Source organism: Bos indicus x Bos taurus, chromosome 7 (assembly GCF_003369695.1).
Source record: "Bos indicus x Bos taurus breed Angus x Brahman F1 hybrid chromosome 7, Bos_hybrid_MaternalHap_v2.0, whole genome shotgun sequence".
In the NCBI taxonomy this organism is placed as follows: domain Eukaryota; kingdom Metazoa; phylum Chordata; class Mammalia; order Artiodactyla; family Bovidae; genus Bos; species Bos indicus x Bos taurus.
The window spans coordinates 45170440-45192037 of NC_040082.1; the positions used below are offsets into that span (position 1 = coordinate 45170440).

Below are 21598 nucleotides of genomic sequence, written 5' to 3' on the forward strand. Positions count from 1 at the left end.
TACTTAGTATCAGAAAATATCTAGCTGAAGTTCAAACTTCTCTGACTTTTCTGTATCTTTTTAAAGCTGGTTGTTAAAAACCAGGATCAAGACAAGGCTGACCCAATGCCTTTAGCTGATGTGTCTCCTAGTCTCTTTTCCCCTTACCATTTATTTTGTTTAGGAAACCCGGTCATCTGTCCTAGAGTATTTTCCACAGTCTGCATTTTGCTTTCTGCATTGCTGTGGTGTCTCTCAACATGTTCCTCTGTCTGCCCCATGTTGGCTCCTGTAAACTGGTAGTGAGAGCTAGAGGCTTGACCTGATTTGATGAGAATATTCTGGCAGCCTCTTCATGGGTTGTAGTGTGTAGCAAAGAAGACCCAGCACAGTCAGAAATAAATAAAATTCTACTTAGTCATGGTGTATAATCCTTACAAGTTGCTTATATAATCCTTATGTATTGGTTTGCTAGTATTTTGTTAAGGATTTTTACATCTATATTTATAAAGGAAACTGGTCTGGAGTTTTCTTAGGCTTTTGTCTGGTTTTACATTTTAACTCTTTTGCTAAAAATCAGGGCTCTTAGCATCAACATTACTAGGCTATTTTTCCCTATAATATAATAATAGTTTTAGGAAAACAATACCAATATTATTGCTAACAACATGATGATAGAAAATTTAAGAATCTTTTCGTCTTTCGTTTCTTTTCATTGTTGGGGTATATTTCAATAGAGATATTAGAGATTTTCCCAGGGCCCAGAAAAGAGGAGCTGAAGACCAGGCAGGCCCAGAGGAAATGACAAAACTATCCACCTTGAGCCAGGTCTCTGGCATAACGGGTAGAAGTTGGGAGCCCAGATGTAAAAGGCTTCATGCAAGGGGGTTCCACAAGGCTGCTAAGAAGTTTTTTTGGGGAAACTTGTGACATCTGGGACAATGAACATAACAAGAAAATATCTCCTTTCGTATGCCACTGTAATCCACTGTCTAAATAAGCCCAGATCTCCTTGCAACGTACTGGTGGTCCAGTGGTTAAGAATCCACCTGCCAATGCAGGGGACATGGGTTCAATCCCTGGTCTGGGAAGATCTCATATGCCACGAGGCGACTAGGCCTGTGCACCACAACTACTGAGCCCGTGTGCCTTAGAGCCTGTGCTCCACAATAAGAGAAGCCGCTGCAATGAGAAGCCTGCACGCCGCAACTACAGAATATCCCCTACTCATTGCGACTAATAAAAGCCCACACACAGCAACAAAAACCCAGCGCGACCAAAAATACACAAATAAATAGACAGTAAAGGGGCTGGTGGATGGAGAGAGGGATGAATGTGTATGTGATAAAATCACTAGAGGAAGGTTAATCACAGAATCTAGTCAGGAGAAAACTGAGTGTCCCATGTGCAATTCTTTCAAGCTTTCCGTATGTTTGATAATTTTCAGAAAGAAGCATTGGGAGGAAAAAACAGGTCAGGGTCAACTGTCTCCTCAGCTTTAAATCCTACCTCTCCTAGAGGCATCAAGGGAAGCTAGGGGGTGGGACGGGGCAGGACTGACCTTGTGGTGTTTGGCTGTGAGCCCAGTTTCAGCTGCATGGACAGGGTGCCCCTAATTCTGGCAGTCCAGTTTTGATGAACAGGCCAGTTTTTCTTTCTACTTGCAATCTCCTGACTTCTTTTATACCTCTTCCTGTTCATCCATCTGGCTGGACTGCTTTTTTCGAGGCCCCACACAGCCTTCCTCCACCCCTTCCCCCACTTCTCTAACCCCTTTGATCATTTCAGCCAGCCTTCTGGGGGAACCTTCTTCAACTTCATTATGTTGGCTTTCACCAATAAAGGAAAGCATCTCTTCTTAAAAAGCCCTTTCGGTTAATTTGTCTGAATCCTCTGTGGCCAAGAAAGGCGCTATCTAGTTTTCTACAAAAGTTCCTGCCTTCCATCCAATTTCACAGGAGGCTCACTCGATTGAAGCAGGGTTGGAAGGGGGGTTAGCTGTAATAAACCGCTGGAGTCCATGGAGAGAAATACAATAGAGCTGTTACTCAGCAGAGAGCCCTGGCTTTCTTGAACCCCAGAGTTGGGCCCCACAGCCTATGGGTAGACACACCATCATATACTAAAGGAAATAGACAGAGCCATAACAGACCAAATTCACTTCTAATTTAACCCAATCTTGGAATCAAAGATTATTCAGAACTTAAAAAAAGGCTCAGACTTGACCATGTGCTTTTTTTGGGGGGGAGGGGTGGTTTACTCTTTTTCTCCTTCCTCTATTCACTTACTTATTTATTTACTAAATAAACACAAAACGGCATTTCGGCATGGGCACTCATCATTAGTTTGGTCCCAGTTCAGTAGAGTTTCTTGGTTTAAATAGAAAATTATGTGACATGTTGAAATGAATCTCTCCAGTATCCCGCAGAAAACGTGGTTCCACAGACTTGCCCACAGGCCACCTCCCTGCTGGGAGTTCATGGGAGAAGCCCCAGTTCTCCTCAGATTGCAGCAGACAGAGGGGGAATGGGGGTGGCAGGGAGGAGGAGAGAAGGCCATCCTGTGACATCCCCACCTTACTTGTCCCCTTTAAGACCTGTCTGCGTGTTGTGTCTTAGGATCTCAACACTGGATGGTAGAGGACATCCGGTCCTTTTGTGTGTGATAAACAGGAAGTACCCTTCACCTGACGGCCTTCAGAGAGTGGTCTCTGGCAAGGGGAAGCCAGGGCACTGCTCCCAATGCAGAGGCTGGTTTTGGCTCTGACCAGACAGTAATAATCTCTGCCTTCCCCTGGTTCATCATGCCTGAGGGTTTACAGAACACCCTCCTTTCTCTCGTCTCCAAGCTGTATCAACCCCTGGGAGGGAGACAAACTGGGCAGTGCTAACCCCCTTCTTCACCTGGGGAATATGGAGCCCTGAGAGGAGAGTAACTTGGGCCCAAACCTCAAATCTAGAGTGTATGTACCTAAAATAATGCTTACAATATCTTTCCTGATGACAAAAGTGGTAACTGCTCAGAATGAGAAGCTGGAAAACACAGAAAGGCTAAAAGACAACTGCTAAGGCTGGCAACATCCTGACGCCAGGGGCTGACCTCTCTGCAACATTCAGGGCGTGTCTTCCTCAGTGCTCTTCTCTGAACACATATTAGCTTCTACAACATGGCACACGGCACACTGACTTGATGGCTCTAGGTCCCCGTGGGCTCCCAGATACAGCGTGGCCTCCTGAGATGCCGGAGAGAGGCCCCCTGGGGGCAGGCGAGGGCAGAGCGATGCCCTCATGAAGGGTCAAAGCAGGGACATGTGACACTTACGTCACACGACATCAGTGGTGGTGCCCTCATGGCTCAGTATTTCTGGTCTCAGAAGACACCATAGAGGAAGAGGTCCCTGTGCGTTTCAAACCTGACGACTATGAGCTGAGTGCAAAATATCCCACCCCTTGCCCAAGCACTTCTTCTGTCATTTGATTCACAGTCTAATGAGGCCCCAGTCCTGACAGGACAAAGTTTAGTTAGACACGCCAGCATGAGAACAAAGAGGCATGCTCAGGGGTGTTCCCTAACACACTTTGAAATGGTGAAGAGAGCAGAAACAAAGTGAATGTCCATCAGTGGGGGCATATTAAATAAGTGATGACAAATTCAAACTATAGAGTACTGATAGCAGTTAAAAATAAGGTAGAAGATGACAATGATGATAATGCACTATATCTGCTAAGGGTTTTCATTATGTCAGGCAAGGTTGTAAGCACTTTATATGCTTTAATTATTTAATTGTCACAATGCTCTTACAAGGTAGAGCATCATTATGGCAATGATGGGAATATCATTATTCCCATTACAACGAGGAGGAAACAAGGCAGAGAGGTGAAACAGTTGGTAGTGGCTGGACCCGAGATTTAAAGCCATCTGCCCCGTGTACGTAAATATTTTTACAGGGATAGTATACTATTAATCGCACAGACAAAACGGAGAATGAAGAGACTAAAAAACTAAAGTTGAGGAAACTAAGTAGGAGACTGAAGTCCGGGCTTCTGGTTTCTGCTCTGCCAGAAACCAGATCTTCTGGCAAGATCGGCAAGTCACTTCTTGCCGATACCAAGTTCCTCTTATGTTGATAAGGGAGCTGGACAAAGAGTAAGTCTGACATGCCTGCTCTGTACTCCTTCTCCTTCTTTTGGTAAGAGCATCCTGATTTCCCTTGGGGAATCTCCCACCCTGTGATTCCACAGGGTTTGAGAGAAGTCCTTGTCTTGCCTTGAGGGTGGGCAAGAGGGCCTGGCTCAGCCAACTGCAGCTCCCAAGCCCCGTGGTTGTTTGAGGGGTGGGAACTCACAAACCAGAACAAACTGTGGCTGAGACAGCTGGGAGAGAGGGAAGGTTTTTTTTTTTTTTTTTCCTGTAAATGAACATGGAAGGATGGAAGTCTTGAGGCCACCATACAGTCTGTTCCCTATGTTAAAATGAAGTTGCTGCTGCTAAGTCGCTTCAGTTGTGTCCGACTCTGCGACCCCATAGACGATAGCCCACCAGGTTCCCCCGTCCCTGAGATACTCCAGGCAAGAACACTGGAGTGGGTTGCCATTTCCTTCTCCAATGCATGAAAGTGAAAAGTGAAAGTGAAGTCGCTCAGTCATGTCCGACCCTTAGTGACCCCATGGACTGCAGCCCACCAGGCTCCTCCTTAGCAGAACAGAAAACAGAGCCAAGAGAGGTTCCTGCTGGCATATTTAGGGACCTAGATCCAGCGATGGCTGAAGCCAAGGTCTACTCCTAACCTTTCCAGTTACACAAATCAATACACTGTTTTTTCTTCAATCAGCTTGAGTTAGGCTTCTGTCAGTTCTAACTGGAGAAGGCAATGGCACCCCACTCCAGTACTCTTGCCTGGAAAATCCCATGGACAGAGGAGCCTGGTAGGCTGCAGTTCATGGGGTTGCTAAGAGTCCGACACGACTGAGCGACTTCACCTTCACTTTTCACTTTCATGCATTGAGAAGGAAATGGCAACCCACTCCAGTGTTCTTGCTTGGAGAATCCCAGGGACGGAGGAGCCTGGTGAGCTGCCGTCTATGGGGTCACACAGAGTCAGACACGACTGAGGTGACTTAGCAGCAGCAGCAGCAGTTGTAACTATTGGGTTGGCCAAAAAGTTTGTTCAGTTAGGAAATATGTTGTTCAATACACTTCTTGATGATAATGAAAAATGTGTCTTTTATTTTTACTTAAAACCAAATGAATTTTTTGCCAACCCAATATAAGACTCTTGCTTATGTAGCTAAATAATCTCTAAGCCCCGTCAGCCACATGCATCTCTTGTGGACCTCAGGATGGCTTTTGAAGGACAGAAGCAGAAACCGGTCCGAGGTACCCTCTCTGACCTGAAGGGGGCAGCCACTCTCCTGCTGTAGAAAGAACTTTGCTCACTCACTGACTAGGAGAAAGTGGCCTGGACAGAGGGCTGTGGAGGGGAATGGGAGGCAGTTAGAGGACTCATTTATGACTGAGCAGCCCCCAGTTTGATATTCCCTAAAGGAGAAGGCAATGGCACCCTACTCTAGTACTTTTGCCTGGAAGATCCCATGGACGGAGAAGCCTGGTACTCTGCAGTCCATGGGGTAGCTAGAGTCGGACACGACTGAGAGACTTCACTTTCACTTTTCACTTTCATGCACTGGAGAAGGAAATGGCAACCCACTCCAGTGTTCTTGCCTGGAGAATCTCAGGGACGGGGAAGCCTGGTGGGCTGCTGTCTATGGGATCGCACAGAGTCAGACACGACTGAAGCGACTTAGCAGCAGCAGCAGCAGCAGCAAAGGCTTCTGAGCCCTTGGGCGTGAAGATGAATCTAATATACTGGCCCTTAAGATGCACCCTCAGGGCTTAATGCTGGAGCACTAGAATTAAAAAAAAAAAAAGAAATCAAAATCAAAGGGAAGCATTTCAAAAATTTCTTCAAGTCAACCTTGAAAAAGAACAATCCAATCATTCTGAAGGGAACTATATTTAAAAAAAAACCCATATATATTTGCAGGGCAGCAAAGGAGAGACAGACGTAGAGAACAGACTTGTGCACACAGTAGGGGAAGGAGAGGGCGGGATGATTTGAGAGAGCAGCTGAAACACGTGCATGACCATAGGTAAAATACACAGCCATGGGAAGCTGCTGTAGGATGCAGGGAACCCAAACTCAGTGCTCCATGACAGCCTAGAGGGGTGGTATGGGGTAAGGGCTGGGAGGGAGGTTCAGGAGGGAGGGGACATATGTATACCTATGGTTGATTCATGTGGATGTATTGCAGAAACCAACACATTATTGTAAGTAATTATCCTCCAATTAAAAATAAAATAAAAACATTTAACTCCCTAACACTGGACACTATCCACTGCCTAGAGGCAGAAGCAGAGCCTGGACCCAAGGGCAGCTAATCCATTGACTTGTCTGTGGTTGATGGTTTAGCAAGAAATCTGTGTCCAATTGGGGTTCACCAGGTCAATCAAATTCTCTTTCTTTGGTATACAACCTTGATATATAGAAAGGCAGTCCCAGAGATAATGAGAGGAGCAGACACAGAGCTACATGGAGAAAAGCTAAGGCTTCTTAATAAAGGGATCCAGAAATTTCTGCTGCTGAGATCTTAAGAAAACCTGGTGGTTGGGTTTAGAAAGTCCTTCCTATTTCAGGCCCTGAGAGACGTGGCAGTGCCACAGCTTCCCCTGCTCCTCCTGGAGAGCCTAGCTGGCTTTTTCCACATTCCCGCTTCCCTTTATTGCCCTTGTCTCCTTGCAGAGGAGTCCCCATTAACTGAAGTAACTGTGCAGCCAGTAAAAAGTCTATTCCCTGGAGTAAAAAACAAGCAGCCAGACATTGTACTAGAACTAGATGAAGTGTTCTTAATTCTTCTTTATAACTTTGAAAAGAATGGACTCTTTTAGAATTAAGATTTCTAATTTCTCCAGAAAAATCATGAATATGGAGATTTGGACTTTCAGAGCATGGACACTAAGACTGCTGGGGCACACGGTTACTGTTTCATATGATTAGCAATGCCTTATCAATACTGTGCCAAGTGGGCTACCTTGACATCAGGAAAATTACCTGTAGACCACAGCATTTCACCACCACTATGCTCTGTGCACTACAGACAGCAAACCGTTCTTCAATGATTACAAGGGTGAGTCTTTTTTTAAAGGAATGATCATTTAGAAAATCCTGTGGAGTAACTCTATTGTTTGAAAGTTCCCAGTGCTTGTACTCTTAGATAAACAATCTTCTTCTAGAAATGGGCAACATTTTAGCCATTTCTCATGGCAGCTAACCCAACATGCCTTCCTCCACCAAACAGATGTCTAGATGAGGCTTGTTGAGAGCTGATTTGTATGTTCTGGGGGTGGTAGAAGACAGCATCTTTCGGGATTGAGAACAAGGCAAAGGCATTGCTTCCAGGCTATGTGCACAGCTTCAGTGTGAAAAGTCAATGAGAAGAACTGAATATGAAGGCTGGAAGGGCCTGAACCTCATCCTGTTTGCATTTAGTTTTGCAGATGAGGAAACTGAGGCCCATAATAGGGAGGGACCCTCCCAGGGTCACAGAGTGAGACAGCAAACCCATATATCAAATAGTGGGTACTTTCTAAGGAGGAAACTGCAGGTGTTGTAAGGGAAGGGGCATAAGCTGAAGAGACCCTCAAATCTGGGTTCAAATCTCACCTTATATACTTAGCAGTGGGTCACTTTGCGAAGGTCATGGCCTCCCTAAGCCTGTTTCCACATGGATAAAATAGGGATATAACTCCTTCCTAATTAAGGCTGTCCCAAGGAATAAAAGAGATACCATATGTGAATGCACCTGGTACAGCATCTGGCTCAGAAAACTGATTTCCCACCTCCCTGAGGCCACAGTGTAGGTCATTTTCCAGCACACAGTTTAGCTTTAAAACTCTGAAATTCTCCCTTCTCTACTTTGTATGTAGAAGACAGTCCCTTATAATACAACAGTCTCAGAAAGACTTGTCTTATGGGCTCTGGAGCCCCCAAGAAGCTTTGTGAAAGTTATAAATAGCTCCAGGCTCTGGAACAAAAGGAAGAAACTGGGTCTTAGTGGGCGGAGTGTGCAAAGCTCCTGCCCTGCATCCTCATCATCCCTCCAGACACAGGTCTGTGGCCTCTCCCCACACTGACAGCAAGCCTTCCCTCCGCAGCAGGGGCTTGGCTCCCCAGCCCTCCTCTCTCACTCTGCGGGGGATAAGACAGGGGTGCGTTTCTCTTTAACACAGTCTGGCTGGAAGCAGAGGAGCTGGAAAATGAGTGTGACAACATGTGCCGAGGCTGACTACTTTATAAAGGTCCTTTTCTATTCAAGGCAGGCTTTGCAGAACCCACCTGCTCTTCCCTCCTCTCAACAGTTTAGAGAATCACAAAAGTTATTAGTATTAATTAGGCACCTATAAACCACCAGTTCATCACCAGCTTTGTGCCCACCTAACCTGCCCCAGAAGTAGAGGAAATAGAGGAAAACAACAGAATGGGAAAGACTAGAGATCTCTTCAAGAAAATGAGAGATACCAAGGGAACATTTCATGCAAAGATGGGTTCGATAAAGGACAGAAATGGTATGGACCTAACAGAAGCAGAAGATATTAAGAAAAGGTGGCAAGAATACACAGAAGAACTGTACAAAAAAGAGCTTCACGACCCAGATAATCACGATGGTGTGATCACTCACCTAGAGCCAGGCATCCTGGAATGTGAAGTCAAGTGGGCCTTAGAAAGCATCACTATGAACAAAGCTAGTGGAGGTGATGGAATTCCAGTTGAGCTATTTCAAATCCTGAAAGATGATGCTGTGAAAGTGCTGCACTCAATATGCCAGCAAATTTGGAAAACTCAGCAGTAGCCACAGGACTGGAAAAGGTCAGTTTTCATTTCAATCCCAAAGAAAGACAATCTCAAAGAATGCTCAAACTACCACACAATTGCACTTATCTCATACGCGAGTAAAGTAATGCTCAAAATTCTCCAAGCCAGGCTTCAGCAGTACGTGAACCATGAACTTCCAGATGTTCAAGCTGGTTTTAGAAAAGGCAAAGGAACCAGAGATCAAATTGCCAACATCTGATGGATCATGCAAAAAGCAAGAGGGTTCCAGAAAAAAATATATTTCTGCTTTATTGACTATGCCAAAGCCTTTGACTGTGTGGATCACAATAAACTGTGGGAAATTCTGAAAGAGATGGGAATACCAGACCACCTGACCTGCCTCTTGAGAAACCTATATGCAGGTCAGGAAGCAATAGTTAGAACTGGACATGGAACAACAGACTGGTTCCAAATAGGAAAAGGAGTATGTCAAGGCTGTATATTGTCACCCTGCTTATTTAACTTCTATGCAGAGTACATCATGAGAAATGCTGGGCTGGAAGAAGCACAAGCTGGAATCAAGATTGCTGGGAGAAATATCAATAACCTCAGATATGCAGATGATACCACCCTTATGGCAGAAAGTGAAGAGGAACTAAAAAGCCTCTTGATGAAAGTGAAAGAGGAGAGTGAAAAAGTTGGCTTAAAGCTCAACATTCAGAAAACGAAGATCATGGCATCCGGTCCCATCACTTCATGGCAAATAGATGGGGAGACAGTGGAAACAGTGTCAGACTTTATTTTTTTGAGCTCCAAAATCACTGAAGATGGTGATTGCAGCCATGAAATTAAAAGACACTTACTCATTGGAAGGAAAGTTATGACCAACCTAGATAGCATATTCAAAAGCAGAGATATTATCTTACCAACAAAAGTCTGTCTAGTCAAGGCTATGGTTTTTCCAGTGGTCATGTATGGATGTGAGAGTTGGACTGTGAAGAAGGCTGAGTGCCGAAGAATTGATGCTTTTGAACTGTGGTGTTGGAGAAGACTCTTGAGAGTCCCTTGGACTGCAAGGAGATCCAACCAGTCCATTCTAAAGAAGATCAGCCCTGGGTGTTCATTGGAAGGACTGATGCTGAAGCTGAAACTCCAATACTTTGGCCACCTCATATGAGGAGTTGACTCATTGGAAAAGACCCTGATGCTGGGAAGGATTGGGGCAGGAGGAGAAGGGGACAGAGGATGAGATGGCTGGATAGCATCACCGACTTGATGGACATGAGTTTGAGTGAAATCCGGGAGTTGGTGTTGGACAGGGAGGCCTGGTGTGCTGTGATTCATGGGGTCGCAAAGAGTTGGACACGACTGAGCAATTGAACTGAACTGAACCGAACCTGCCCCAGAGACTTCAAATACAAGCAATATTTAAAGATCTTGGTTTGTGCAGTTTTGGCTTCTCCCTTTGAACTCACATTTTAGAAAACCCTTTGCTCAGATCAGATCTAGTTTTGAGATAGGTGTAAAAACAACAACAATAACAAAAAAAATTTTTTTAAGTACACAGCAAAATCCAACAGTTTCTTCACTCAGTTCTCCTACATGCTAAAACTGATCCTTCTGCAAATATAACATGCAGTGTGTACCAAGCACTCAAACTTTAAACATGGACTGACAGCAGGAAGGAGGAACTCTCGTTATCAATGCAGTATGGGAGGTCAAGATGCCTGGAACTGTCAGCATGAAATAACAAATCATAAGGACCACACCTCCCCTTAGATGGCAAATGCCAGGTGAACATGGTTAAGGAGGAAAAGGGCTTTAATGTCAAGATTCTTCATGATTCATGAAAAGAGAAAAGAAGGAACCAAACTGAAGGCAACATGTTCAAGGATGTTTTTGCCTAGATTTCCAGAATGGAAACAACCTGTATGCCTGTCAACAGAGAAATGGTTGAATTGATGAGATTCCTGAGTAATATTACTCAGGTATTAGAAATGTCTATTAGAAATGTCTTGGAGATGTGACCATAGTGAAAAAGTACATGTAGAATAAAATACATATAGTGTGACCACATTTTTGTGGGGGGAAAACCCCAAAACAAAAACCCCCAAAGCTCTTGCTATGTCTATATATGTTATATAAGCAAATGAAAAATCCACAGAATGCTAAATTGTTAACATTCTCTACCAGGAAGATTTCAGGTTGGAGGTGGGTGGCAGTACTGTTGAATTCATCCCCTAAAAAAGGTGTGGAGAAAGAGGCTTATAACCAGGTGGGAGTTCCATTCTAGTCTCTGTAATGGTGCTCCTAAATGAGCTGCTTTGCCTGTCTTATCATCATGCTGCCCTCGATAGCATCTTAATGAAGGGAGAGAATTGATAATTGCCTTTATCTTCCAGTCATTATTCTCTTTTTCCTTAAATTCCTGCGAGGCCAATACCACTTAGAAATCAAACCCATCTCTGTAACCACTTTCACTGAGGGCAATTTATCTGCTCCTGGACAAGCATCTGTTACCTTCAGCAGAGGGAGTGAACAGCAATTCGAGTAGTGTCTGGGCTGCGTCCATTTATCTAGCCAACCTTGCTCACTACACCTGGCCCAAGAACCTTCACGCACAAAACATTTGAATTTGAAAATGTCTCCTCCTTCCCCGTGAGGAATGGGTCTCAGTCTTAGCAGAAGCAGCACAGACTAGGATCCAGGTCTGAGTCTCCTGTGCCTTCTATGGGCCATGTGAACTGCAGCAGAGAACTCACCTTCCCTGAGGTTCAGTGCGTGCATCTGTAAAATGGACCAGACAGCCCCTCTAGACACCCATGATTTCAGAGAGGCCACAATCTCAGAAAGAGTTGTGACAGAGTTTTTGTAAATGACAAGATGATGTCAAAACATAAAGGAGAGAAAAATATCATCACCCCAAAACTCAAGGTGGGCACAGGTGAGCTGAGAGGCTGGTGGGGCCCTCAGCACAAGGCCCGGCACACAAGCACTCGGATAAATGGCAGGTGTTGCTATTATTCATGGAGGATGCAGCATCCATTTCAAGACGACTTAGAAAATGCATCCGTTTGCAGAAATGGTAAAAGAACACAAACCACACAGCAGCTCACGTGGATGTTGAGTGGTTTTCGCCCAGCATAAATCGTAGGGGATACAAGCCCATTTGACTTTCAGTTGACAGGCAGCCATTTTTGTGTGTAAGCCATTTATCTCTGTAATTTCAACACAAGGGCTAAATTCACTGAGCTCTGTTTTAAAAATTACAGAAAAGAAGTCAATCTGAGAAATGTTATTGGCTGCCATTTCATCTTAAGATGTATGAGCACCTTTAAATTCCAATATTAGGTCTGATGGATCAATAACTGTTGTCATGGAAGGAACACTATTGTTCAGAAGAGAGAAATTTAATCTCAGAGGAGAGATGACTGAAGTTTCCTGAAGAATCAGTGATGCTACAGAGAAACCTGAACTTTTTCCTTTCCCGGCTCACAAATCATTCAGGCTAACAGTCTCTTTCTACTCCCGCTGCTCCTCCCTACACGACTGCCTTGCTAACAACCTGGCAAACTAGGGATTCCGGGTCGCTCTCGTCCTGAGCATCTCTGGGTTGCCAATCGTACATTCAAGCACCCCATTACGCAAGTGTCAAGTGAGATTTCTCCACCACACAAATCATGATAAGAACGGGAAGAACTGCTAATACATACTAAATATATCTTCCAAGCCTGTCACTGTTGTATAGAGGGCCTGACATACTTCTTGGTGCTGTATAGAGTGAGAGAGGGGTATGAACAGACAAACTCCAGCCATTCCAACCATTGTATTTAGATGGCGGAAGGTGTGCACCACCCTCACCACCCAAACTCTCACCCTGCACACCACACCACAGGCCACAGCTGACCTTGGGTCATTTTTAGATTTACTATCTGTTATGCCTCAGGCATTTCTTGCTAGTCAAGGAAAGTGAGTTAATTAAAATCACAATGTAATATATAGTATAATCAGAAAAGGATCCCATCACCATTTTCATTTTTCACAACGCAAATGGCATCAATTTATTCAACTGCCTACTTGACATCCTCATTTGGATGTTTTAAGAACATCTTAACCTTGACTGAAATACAAATCTTGATTTTCCCCCAAGCCTGTTCTTTCCAGTCTGTACATGGGAACTCCATCTCCCCAGTCGCTCTGGCCAAAAGCCTCAGTGCTATCCTTGACTCCTTTCTTTTTCTTATATCCATACTGTCTGTAAGTAAATTCTGTCATCTTCATCTTCCAAGTACATTTAGAAAGTGGCCACTGGTAATCTCTACTCCCACTGTGGTCTGAGTCACTGTCACTGTAATATACCCCGACTAGTCTCCCTGTCACTATCCTTGGCTGCCTCAGTCTATTCTAACATAGCAACCAAAGAGATCCTTTGAAAATGAAAATCAGATCCAGGTGCTCTTGGCTCAAAACCTTCCAAGGCTTCCCATCTCACTCACTTCAGTAAAAGCCAAAGCCCCACCAACAGTTGAAGCTCCAATACTCTGGCCACCTGATGCAAAGAGCCAACTCACTGGAAAGGACCCTAATGCTGGGAAAGATTGAGGGCAGGAGGAGAAGGGGATGACAGAGGATGAGATGATTGGACGGCATCATCGATTCAATGGACATGAGTTTGAGCAAACTCCGGGAGATGGTGAAGGACTGGGAAGCCTGGCGTGCTGCAGTCCATGGGGTCACAAAGAGTTGTAACAACTTAGCAACTGAACAATAACAACAAAGCCTCACCATGACTCTGGCGGTCCACCAGCCTTGCTTTTCATCACTCTCCTCCTGGCTCACTGGGGCACCGCAGCCAAGCATGACGGTCTCAGGGTCTTTGTACTTGTTTCCTCTGCCTGAAGGACTCTTCCCCAGTTAACTGCTTTACTAGGCCCCTCGCTTCTTCATTTCTATGTTCATATGTCACCTTATCAGCAAAGCATTCCCTGACCACTGAAATAAAATACGCCTTATTCCCATCACTTTCTCTACTTCCCATCTTGCTTCTTTCTTCTCCTGTATCACTAAAAAATTAGTACGTTAGTTTGTTTGTTTATGACCTCCCCTGCCCAGTAGAATGTAAGCTCTAGGATGGGAAATATAAGCCTATTTTGTTCATTGCTGTTTTCCCCAAGGACTAGCCTACACAAGAAGCACACATGGTAGGCACACAATAAATATTTGAACTAATGAATGAATGACTTGCAGAGGTAGTTTTAATCGGCTAATAGCCTTGAGATCTCTTCAAGGCAGGGACAGACATTGGATCATATCAATATAAATGAATAGGAGCAGGCTGCATCTTAGGTGGGCTACAGATTGGGGATGGAGGAGTGAGAAAGGAGCCCCTAACACACATACATGGTTACCTTAAATTCCTGATTTAATTAGCTCTAGATACTTTCATGAGGCGTCTATGCAGCAGGAGCCCAAGAACACAGAAGCTCTGCCAAAAGCTTCCCTTGGTCTCCAGGGTAATGCACAACTGGTGATGCCTTCTGGGCCAGGAAACCTCAACTCTTTTATATCCCTGGCCTTTCCTGCTTGGGCTCACATCCCTGTCTGTTTCTGGGAATATTTATAAACATCAGGCTTTCCTGTTTCTCACGCCCCAGCAACATCAAGGCCACACGATCATGGGAGGAAGCTGGTGGTCCCTCAATAGGACCTAAGCTGCTAGCTCTCCTGGGCCCAGGGAGCCGTTTCCCCTCAGTGCTCTCCCTCTTCTTGATTCCCTATCCTTTTATCTGGATGTTGTGGGTAATGCAACAGTCAGCAAACCATGAGAACAAATCCATTTCCAACTAAATTCTATTATTTCTAATTTTTTGGTGGAGTGTTTAGGGTTTTCTATACATAAAGTAATGTCATCTCCAAATGGTGACAGTTTTACTTCTTCCTTTCCATTCTGAATGACTTTTTTCTCTTTTTCTTGACTAGTTGCTCTATCTAGGGCTTCAAGACAATGCTGAATAAGAATGGCAAGAAGGGGTATCTTTGCCTTGTTCCTGATTTTAGAGATAGCGTTTAACTTTTCATTATTGAGTAGGATATTAATTGTGCATTTGTCACATATGGCCTTTATTATGTTGAGATACATCCCTTTTATACCCACTTTTGAGATTTTTTAAAAATCATAAATGGGTGCTGAATCTTGTCAAAGGCTTTTTTTTGCATCTATTGAGATGATCATACAGATTTTATCCTTCATTTTGTTAATGAGAATCATACTGATTGATTTCTGGATGTTGAACCATCTTTGCATCCCTGGAAGAAATCCCACTCAATCACACTGATCCTTCTGAACTATTATTGAGTTTGGTTTGTTAATATTTCATTGATGCCGGAAGCCGGTGAGGCATTCCACTCGTGACAAAGGTCATGAGGAAGGAGGCTCGGCATACGCAAAGGCGGGATCGAGCCTCAGGAGTCCGCCCGGATATTCTCGAGCATCTACCCCCCAAAAAAACAGAGTTTGCCTACTTTATTGCTTTGTGCTCTCACCTCTGACTTTACTGGGGGCTGTCCCCTACCACCATCTCGCTCTCTCTGTCAAAGAGTTAACTTACAGCTCCAATTAATAAAGTTCCTGGGCAATTAGGAGTGTTTAAATCCAAACCCCTCAGATGGCTCTCTAACTCGCCTGACAAATTTACCCGGACTCCTACAGCTATGCATAGGATTGTTTAGTCTCCCAGCCTCGAGAGGCACAGGAAGCTTAAGATATTCAAATAGCTTAGAGCCTCTCAGAGAATTAGAAACTGTCGGAATAAACTAGTAAAAGATTTCATTGATGAGCCAATGCTTGCTGCCAAGTTTTCACATCCCCTGAATTGTATGCTTGAATGTGTATTAATTAATATAGTTGGTATATAGAAAAAATAAGTAGTGGCCTTGGTGTTAGTAACTTTAGACCCTTAAGGTAATAAATTCTTTCCTTTGTTGTAAACCCATTACACATCCGCCCTATAGGAATGCAATTTTATCTTCAGAAGATGGCGCCAAACCTTAAAATAATTACTCTTAGAGAAAATAAGTCTTTGTTGATAAGTCCTTGTCAAGAGTCATAAAATGTTAGTAGGCCTTCTGGCCAGAAGATGATGTAAATCACCTAAACCATTTGTATACGATAAATCTGCAGGAAAGAAACCCTGGTTTTTGATAAGAATCAAAGACTGCTGACTTTGCATCCCCTATTATCCTCTATGTGTAACTTAGGGTATAAAAACCCCTGTTGAAAATAAAGCTATGGGCCTTGCTCACCAGCGCTTGGTCTCCCCATGTCATTCTTTTCACATTCTGGCTGAAGTCTCCATCTGGAGCGCGGAACCCACCATGCTTACTAATTATGCCTGGGCTTCTAAGATCCACTCGAGAAGGTGTCTAGGGTGAGGCACCTTCCGCTATTCGAGAGGGCGCCTGTGGCCTATGTAAGTGATGCAAACTTCTTGTCTTGAAGTTTTATTGGTCTCCCGCGTAAACCAAGCTACTCAGCCTCTTTTCTCCACTGAATTTTCCTACTGAGCTATCCTCATTCTATTACTCTTATATCTCTAATTAGCATATAAATAGTCGCCTAGGCCGTCTCTCCTTCGAATACCCTGGATCAGCCAGGGCAGGACCCCGGCACGTTGAGGATTTTTACATCTATGTTAATGAGAGATATTGGTCTGTAATTTTCTTTTTTGTGTTGTCTTTGTTTGGTTTTAGTATCAGGGTAATGCTGGCTCCACAATGACTTGAAATATACTCCATCCTCTTTAATATTTTGGAAGAATCGTGTAGAATTTGTATTGTTTCTTAATTTCGGGAGGAGGAATTCACCATGGAACCTATTTGGGCCTGGAGTTTACTTTGTGGGAAGGTTCTTAATATAATTCCAGTTTCTTTACTAGATATTGTCATTTAGTCGCTCAGTCGTGTCTGACTCTTGCAAGCCCATGGACTGTGACCTGCCAGGCTCCTATATAGGGTTATTTAAATGAATTATTTCTTCCTGAGTAAGCTTTGGTAGTTCGTGTCTTTCAAGGAATTTGTCATTTCATCTAAAAGTTGCTGAATTTATAGGAATTAAGTTGTCTAGAACATTATTTTCTCTTAATAGTAATAGAATCTGTAGTTATGTCACCTTTCTCATTATTGATATTGTTAATTTGTGTCTTTTTTTTTTCCCTTATCAGCCTGGTTAGATGTCAATCAATTTAATTGACCATCTCAAAGAACCATCTTTTAGGTTCATTGATTTTTTTCTATTGGTTTTCTATTTCTATTGAAATAGAAAATAGAAAATAGAGATCTATTTCATTGATCTCTGCTTTGATCTTTTTAAAATATTTCCTTTCTTCTGTTTATTGCAGATTAACTTACTCTTTCTAGTTTTTAAAGTAGAAGCTGATGTCATCAATTTGAGACCATTCTTCTTTTCCAATAAAGGCATTTAATGCTACAAATTTCTTCTTACATGCTACTTCAGTGACATCTCATAAATTCAGATACATTCAGTTTGCATTATCCTTCAATTCAAAATACTTTCTAATTTTCCTTTTGATTTCTTCTTTGACCCATCTGTTATTCCTGAATTATATAGCTTTCAAACATTTAGAAATTCTAAAGGAATATTCTATTATTGGTTTCAACATTTACTTTAACTGTGGTCAGAGAACATAATTTGTATCCCTTGAACCCGTTTAAATTTATGAAGACTTGTTTTCTGGTCATGAATATAGTCTATCTTGGTAAATGTTCTGTATGCACTTGAAAAGATTATATATTTCACTACTGAGTGGAGTGTTCCACAAATGTCAACTGGGTCACACTGCCTTCTGGATTGGCTGGTTGACAGTGCTGTTCAAGTCTACTATATCCTTGCTGATTCTCTATTTGTTGTATCAGTTATTGAGAGAGAAGTATTGAAATTTCATAATTGTGGCTCCGTCTATTTCTCCTTGCAGTTCTATGACTTTTTGCTTCATGTATTTTGAAACTCTCTTATTAGATGCTTAAACATTTAGGATTGCTATGTCCTCTTGATGAATGATTCCTTTATTATGAAATGACCTTCTTTATCCCCGGTAATAGTCTTTGTTCTGTAGTCTATTTGACTAGTATTAATATATAGCAATTCCAGTTTTCTTTTACTAGTTTAGCTCAGAAGACCTTATCTATCTTTTCACTTTTAATTTATTTGTATCTTTATCTTTACAGTGTGCTTCTTGCAGGCGGCATGTACTTGGATCTTGCTTTCCTATCTGACAGTTTGCTTTGCCATTGAAATAGTTAATGTGATTATTTAACATGATTATTGATATGGTTAGGTAAAAGTTCATCATCTTGGTACTTACTTTCTACTTTTCCTTTCTGGTATTTGCTCTTTCTTTCCTGTTTTTCTGCCTTCTGGATTAACTGAATATTTTTCATGATTCCATTTTACCTCCTTTGCTGTCTTATTAGCTATAACTCTTTGCTTTTGCTATTTTAGTACTTGCTTTAGGGTTTATAGTATAAGCTTTGAACTTATAAATTCTATTTTCAAATGATAGTATACTACATCACAAATAGTACAGAGAATGTTATAACGATATACTATCATTTCTGTCCTCTAACCTTTATTGTGGGATACATTTTTATCTACACTTTAAATACAATAATATGTTATTTTTTCACACAGTCAGATATCTTTTTTAAGATTTAAACAGCAATAAAAAATAGCATATATATATATCTCTCTCTCTCTACATAGTTACTATTTTTAGTGATCATTCTTTGAGAATGAAGGCTCCTATTTCCATCTGATATCTTCCCCTCTCAGAGAATATCCTTCAGCATTTCTTGTAGTATAAGACTGTTGTGCTGAATTCTTTCAGCTTTTTTCTAATGTCAGAAAAGTTTTTATTTTGCCTTTATTTTTATATTTTTACCGGGTAGGGAATTTTAGGTTGTCAGAGTTTTACCTTTCAGGACTTTAAAACAGTTGCTATGCCGTGCTTTTGATTGTGCTGTTTTCAGTGAAAATTCTGTCGTTCTTATCTTTAGTTCTCTGTCTAGAACAAGGTTTATTTCTCTGGCTATTTTAAATTTCGTTCTCTTTATTGCTGATTTTCAATAATTTTACTATGATGTCTTGGTGTTGTTTTATTCATGCTTCTTGAGATTAGTTTTTACTGAGCTGCTCAGATGTACAATTTCATAGTTGTCATTCACTTTGGAGAACTTCTGGCCATTATTTCCCTCTTCTTCATGGACTCCAATCACATGAACATTCAACTGTTTAATGTTATCAACATTCATCAATGCTTTTTTCATTTAAAAAAAATGTTTTTTCTACCGTTTTTATTCTGAGTAATTTCTTTTCCTCCCATTCACTAATTTTTTTGTGTGTGAACTATTTGTTCTGTCATTCATCCCATATATTGCATTTTTCATCTCAGACACTGCTAGTTTCATTTCTAGAATTTGAATCTTTGTAAAAAAATTATTCATTTATTTATTTTTGGATGTGCTGATTCTTTGTTGCTGCGTGAGCTTTTCTCTAGTTGTGGCAAGCGGGGGCTACTCTTTAATTGCAGTGCTTGGGCTTCTCGTAGTGACGGCGTCCCTTTTGTGGAGCAGGGGCTCTAGTGTGTGTGGGCTTCAGCAGTTGTGGCTCCCAGGCTCTAAAGCACAGGCTCAACGGCTGTAGCACACAGGCTTAGTTGCTCTATGGCATATGAGATCTTCTCAGATCAGGGATCGAACCCGCATCTCCTGCATCAGCAGAAAGGTTCTTAACACTGAGCCAACAGGGAAGCCCAAATTTGAGTCTTTTTACATCTTCCATGGCTGTAATGTTTTAAACATACGGAATACTGTTATAATAAGTGTTTTAGTGTCCTCTGATAATTCGAAATCAGAATTATCTGCGTCAACTTGGGGTCGATTTTGATAAGAGTATTTTCCTCATTATGGGCCATCTTTTCTCTACTTTTTCACATGTCTGATAGCCTCTGATTATATTTTACCCTGGTTGGTGCTGAATATTTTGTTATAGTTTCTCGAGCTTTGTCCTGGGAGGAAGTTACTTGGAAACAGTTTGATCCTTTTGGGGCATAATTTATGCTTCTTCAGACTGGTCCAGAGCACTGTTCAGTTGAGGGCTAATTAGTCCCCACTGACGCAATACTCTTCTAAGTAGGAGATCCAGTTCTCCATGAGTTACAGATTACAAGGTTTTCCAGTTTGAGTGGAGGCAAGAGGCACAATTTCCCACCCAGTGTGAGAGCTAGCACTCTTTGCTCCCTTCCTCCCAGGTGGCTCCTTTCCCAGTTTCCCCACACCCATCAGTACAATCTACTCAGTACTCAGGGGATCTGTAGATCTCTGCAGATCAGTCTCCATACAGCTCTCTCCTCTCCAGTCCCTTGTCTGGTGAACTCTGGACTCTCAGCTCCATCTCTTCAGCTCAGGAAGTCCTCAGGGTTCTACCTGGGGACCTCCTTGCACCATGGCCTGGAAACTCTAGGAAACAAGTTGTGAGGTCTTTGTAGGATTCTTTCATTTATTTCCCATCTCTTAGAGATTACTATCCTTCATTGCCTGAAGTCCACAGTTTTAAAAACCATTATTTCATATATTTTACTTTTTGTTTTCTTTTGGTTGTTTCAGTCATGCAGGTAAACTTGGTTCCTGTTATATCTTGGCCGCTAAATCCAAATTTCATGTCTACACGTACATTCATATTGGGGCATTATCACTACTGCTACTTCTACTACTACCGTAGCAGTAACTGTGATTGAATTAAATTTCCTGTGCCAGCAAGTTATCATTTTTTTCAGAGAGTATATTTAATAAACATATGTCAAAGGTAATGGGCTACAACTCCCTCCCTTGCTGCCTTTGTAGCTTGTTGGGGATGTAAAGGCACTCAATAGAATCCAGGCCTATTATAATAACATGAGCTTATAAATTCTTTTGAAGAAACTGAACACATACCATAAACTAACCATGTTAACTGAACAAAAAGTAAAAAGGAGCATGGAACCAGGAACCTGGTAGACTTGGGCCTTTTATTATAACAAAGATGCCATTCAGGTCATTCATTACTGAAAGCTATACTCATGACTGCAAAAGGCAGGTCAGGATTGTAGGCTGCTTTCATCCCCACCATGCACAGAAGAAGCTGATCACCCATCAGAAGGGTTCGCCCAGGGATCTTTAGACCCAGGACGCTTCCAGCAGTTGGGACTCCATTGCCATCAGCTGTGTGCCCTGGAGGGGGCAGTTGGTGAAAGATGCCAAACAGTTGCCAAAGGGCAGTTGCCAAACAGGCTACCAGGGCCACCTCCAGGGGAGAAGGAAAGTGGGCCAGCCCACCAGCCATCCTCTGTTTCCGCTCCCTTGGCAGGAGGTGCAGAGGGCAGGCCTGCTCAGAGCCAGCTGGCCACCTCCACTGTGCAAACCCAGCCACTGGGGCTGTACCGCCCAGTCTCCATTCTCCATGGCTGTATGGTCCCCCACGCAGATTCTGGAGGAAGTGAATGCGGCTGGCACAAACAAACAGCCCCTCAATTCTGTTCCTCACATGCTGTTGCCAAAATTCAGTCTGAAGGAGTAGAAGGCAAACATAAACCTCAGCTCCTGCCGGAGAAGTTGTTTAAGCTAAAAGAAACCAGAGAGACTGAGCAGCTCAACTGCTCTAATTTCCTCGCACATTTCTGCTGTCAAACTCCAGGAGAG

The 21598-nt window shown here is 42.7% G+C and overlaps 1 protein-coding gene across 1 annotated transcript in view; it reads right to left on the bottom strand.

Annotated features, from left to right (window-relative positions):
- GALNT10 (polypeptide N-acetylgalactosaminyltransferase 10) overlaps nucleotides 1-21598 on the bottom strand; it is a 226130-nt gene that overhangs the window by 98074 nt on the left and 106458 nt on the right. The window lies entirely within an intron of this gene.